Source organism: Terrapene carolina, unplaced genomic scaffold (genome assembly GCF_002925995.2).
Source record: "Terrapene carolina triunguis isolate 2854851 unplaced genomic scaffold, T_m_triunguis-2.0 Scaffold51726, whole genome shotgun sequence".
Taxonomy (NCBI): Eukaryota; Metazoa; Chordata; order Testudines; family Emydidae; genus Terrapene; species Terrapene triunguis.
Window position 1 is genome coordinate 10,401 of NW_020716077.1, and position 4,650 is coordinate 15,050.

Sequence of the window (4,650 nt, forward strand, 5' to 3'; positions counted from 1 at the left end):
CCTGGGCCAGGCGGCCTGGCCTCCCCCCCTGCCAGTCCCCCCACACAGACTGCTAGCCTCCAGCCACCCCACCTCCGCCACCCCCTTCATGCCCCTCCTCCTTCTCTGTCTCTCGCTTCCCGGGCCAAAGGTGTCACCTGGTCGCATCCCCCCTCCTGGGTCTCAGGTTACACAGGTGCAGACAGTTGGGCAGCCTCACCTGCCCTGAGGGCCTCAGCAAAACTCACACCCCCAATTCCCACCCCCGCAGTATGGTGCAGCACACAGGGAAACTGAGGCACACACTGTATTGGTATAGGACAGTAAGACTCACATGCAACACAAGCAGATGAATAAAACCCCACTTCGTCACATCTCTCCCCCTTCTGAGACCGAACTGAACGGGGTCACTTTAGCCAGGGGAAGTTCCGGCCCCCCTCTCTGGGACGAAGCAGCGGCTATAACGTTGGCACTCCCCTTAACCTGGACCACCTCCATGTCATAATCCTGAAGCTGGAGACTCCACCTCAGGAGCTTGGCATTGGCCCCTTTCATCTGGTGTAGCCACGTCGGGCGAATGGTCGGTGTACACGGTGAAGCGCCCCCCCCCCATGGCCAGGCATTCCTTCTCTACGGCCGCATAGTGCTGCTCCCGGGGCAGCAGCTTCCTGGGGTGTCTCTCCACCTTTCCGCCAACCGGCATTAGCACCGCCCCCAGCCCCGTGTCTGTCGGGGAACACCATAAAGGGCTTGTCAAAGTCTGGGTTTACCAGCACCAGGCCCTTTACCAGAGCTTCCTTCAGCGCCCAGAGAGCCTCCTGGCACTGCTCGGTCCAGACCACCTTGTCCGGCTTTCCCTTCATGCATAGCTCGGTGATGGGGGCGGCTATGGCGCTAAAGTGGGGCACAAACCTCCGGTAGTGCCCCGCCATCCCAATGAGAGCCTGGACCTGCTTCTTAGTCTGGGGAGCGGCCAGTCTCTGATCACCTCCACCTGGGCCGGCTCTGGCTTTAGGCAGCCGCTCCCCACCCAGTGGCCCAGGTACGACACCTCTGACATCCCCACCTTGCACTTCCCAGCTGCTGTTATAGTCAGACCTGCGTCCCGGAGCCGGCCCAGCACTTGTCTAACCTGGGACACGTGGTCCCCCCAGGTCTGGCTAAAAACACAGATGTCATCAATATACGCCAGGGCAAAATTCTCCATCCCCTTGAGTAACTGGTCCACCAGGCGCTGGAAGGTGGCAGGTGCCCCCTTAGGCCGAAAGGCAGGACCAGGAACTCGTATAACCCCAGAGGGGTGATAAAAGCCAAGTTCAGTCGGGCATCCGGATCCAAAGGTACTTGCCAGTAGCCCTTGGTGAGATCCATAGTCATGAGATAATGAGCCCCCCCAGCTTGTCCAGGAGCTCGTCAGGCCTAGGCACGGGATAGGCCTCGAACTTGGTGATGGCATTAAGCCTCCAGTAATCCACACAAAACCGTATTGACCCGTCCTTCTTGGGGACCAACACCACAGGAGAGGCCCAAGGACTCGGAGACAGCTGGATCACCCCCAAGCCAGCATGTCACTGACCTCTCCCTCCAGGTTCTGGGCTGTTTTCCAGTGACCCAGAACAGGGAGCATCTTACAGGGGGGTGGGCTCCTGTCTCCACCTGGGGGACAGCCAGGTTAAGGAGCCCAGGCTGGTTGGAGAACAGCTGCCGGTAGGAACCCAGCACCCCTCGGATCTCTGCCTGCTGGGCCGGGGTTAGCGGGTCTGAGAGGGGAATTGATTCCAGCGAAGGGCCGGCCCCGTCTCAGGGAATAGATCCACCAGGGGGTCATCTCCCTGCTCCTCCCACTGGCCACACATGGCCAGTACCAAATTTTCCCTGTCCCAGTACGGCTTCATGTTAACATGGTTCACCCGGTGACTGTGAGCCCGGTTAGACAGTTCCACCACATAGTTCACCTCATTCAGCTGCTTGATGAGCTTAAATGGCCCATCCCAGGCAGCCTGTAGTTTGTTCTTTCTCACGGGAATGAGACCCATCACCTGTTCCCCAGTGGCATAGGAGCGAGCACGCGCTGAGTGGTTGTACCAGACCTTCTGCTTCCCTTGGGCCCTGGCTAGATTCTCCTTGGCCAAGTCCGTGAGCTCAGTGAGCTTTTCCCGCAAGGTCAGTGCATACTCCACCCTGATTCTCCATTGGGGGAGGCCTTCCCCTCCCATTCGTCCCTCATCGAGTCCAGGGGTCCCCTCACTCTCCTCCCGTACAGCAACTCGAAAGGAGAGACCCTGTTTGATTCCTGGGGCACTTCCCTGTATGCGAACAGCAGGTGAGGTAAGTACTTGTCCCAGTCCTGCAGGTGCTGGTTCATAAAGGTTTTCAGCAGCATCTTTAGGGTCCCATTGAACCTCTCCACCAGCCCGTTGGACTGAGGGTGGTAGGCTGAGGCCCAGGTGTGTCCGACCCCACACTTCTCCCACAAGCACCAGAGCAGAGTTGACGTGAAACTGGAGCCCTGGTCTGTAAGGACGTCCTCGGGGAACCCCACTCTGCTGAAAACGGTCAGCAGCGCGTCTGCCACGGTATCTGCCTCGAGAGAGGACAAGGCCACTGCCTCGGGGTAGCGGGTGGCGAAATCTACCACCCCCAGGATGTATTTCTTCCCAGCCTGAGTCGCCCTGCTGCGGGGCCCCACTATGTCCACGGCCACCTTCTGGAAAGGCTCCTCTGTGATGGGCAGGGGCCTCAAAGCTGCTTTCCCCTTGTCCTGGGCCTTCCCCACCCTCTGGCAGGGGTCGCAGGACCTGCAGTATTGCTGGACAGCATCAGAGACCCCAGGCCAGTAAAAGTTCCCTAGCAGCCTCTGCCTGGGGCGCTGGATTCCCTGGTGTCCCGAGAGAGGGACATCGTGGGCCAGGTACAGTAGCCTGCAGCCATACTTCTGGGGGACCACCAGCTGCCTCCTGATCCCCCACGGTTCCACTTCCCCTTGGGGAGCCCATTCCCGGTAGAGGAACCCCTTCTCCCACAGGAATCTCTCCCAGCAGCCTTCCCCCAGGGGTGTCATCACGCTGTGGCCAGCAAGTTCCCTCAGCTTCTCTAGGGAGGGATCCTTCCGCAGCTCGGTCTGGAGAAGGGGTGTGGACCTGCTCCCTCTCAGTGGCTGGGCCCAAGGCCACAGCCCCACCAAGTCCTGTCCCCAGTGGCTCCTTTCCCACTGGGGTAGAGACCTGCACCCCTGGCAGGGCACCGCCCTCAGTGTCAGGGCAGAGCCCTTCACTGGCTCTGGCTACGGGTGATGACTAGGGCGCTCTGGGGGCTGCCCGGCCAATCCACCAGGTCACCCCCGCATCAGCACCTTGGCAACTGATGGTGCACCCCCATGTCTTGGGTCCCTCCTTCACCCCCCATTTCAGACGTATCCTCGCCACGGGTACCTTAAATGGGGGCCTGCACACGCCCATCAGGGTCAGGTAGGTGTTGGGCACCACCCGGTCTGGGGCCACCACCTCGGGCCGGGCCAGCGTCACCTCCGTGCCCGTATCCCAGGACCCTGTGACCTGCTTCACATCCACCTCCAGGGGAACGAGGCACTCAGTCCTCGGGGCCGCCCCTCCGGTAGACTGAGACCTTTGAATCCCGAGCATCCCACCGCCCCCAGGAGCTGGCCTGGGAGACTCCTCCCTCTTGGGCCATTGCTAAACTGCCAGCCCCTCCTCCGGCTGGGCCCCCGCCCAGGTAACCCTGTGAGGGCTCGGTTTGCTCATCCAGTCCCTGAGCTTTTTGCACCGGGCCCATCTGTGGCCCCCCTGCCCACAGTAATTACACCTCAGGTCCCGTTGGTCCCCTGGGGCCAGTCGGTTGGCTCCGGTACTGGCTGTGCCTCTCGGGAGGGATTTATCCGAGACTCCCTTCAGGGGAGCCCCTGGTGACCCCCTTTTGCACTGACGTGGGCCTGTCCCCCTGGGACTCCATATCCCGACCTGCTGGCTACAAACTCGTCAGCCAGACACCCTGCCCGGCGCAGGTCCTTCGGCCTCTTGTCCACCAGCCACATCCTCAGCTGAGGGGGGCAGAGTTTATGTAGTCGCTCCAGCCCCACCAGTTCAATCACATCCTCCTTGGTCTGGGCCCCGGCCCCATTCACTCACCCCATCAGCATGGCCAGTTCCAGATAGGTCATCCCCTGGGTCTTCTGCACACCCAGAACCGTTTCCTGTACGCCTCGGGGGTCAGCTCAAACGTGTGCAGCAGGGCCTGTGTGAACAGTTCATAGTCCCCTGCTTCCACCCCATCCATCTGGCTGAACATCCCTGTGGTCTTGGGACCCAGTAAGGGGGTGAGATGCCGAAGCCTGTCTGCAGGGTCAACCTGGTGCACATTGCAGCCTTCTCAAAGGCAGTGAGGAAGGCGCCTATATCATCCCCTTCCTTAAACTGAGGCAGCACTTTGATATCGGCGGTCCCTGCGGGCTTAGCCCCCCTGGGCCCATCCCTACTCACCACAGAAGGGGTCGCTTTGCTTCTCAGCTCCGCCATCGCCAGTTCATGCTGCCTCTGTCTCTCCCGGTCCTGCCGTTCCTTCTCACCGTCCTCCAGCGCCCTCGGTTTCAGCTCCATTTCCAACTCCCACCGTCTCAGCTCCACCGATGGGGAACTCGGTCGGGAAGATGTGGGG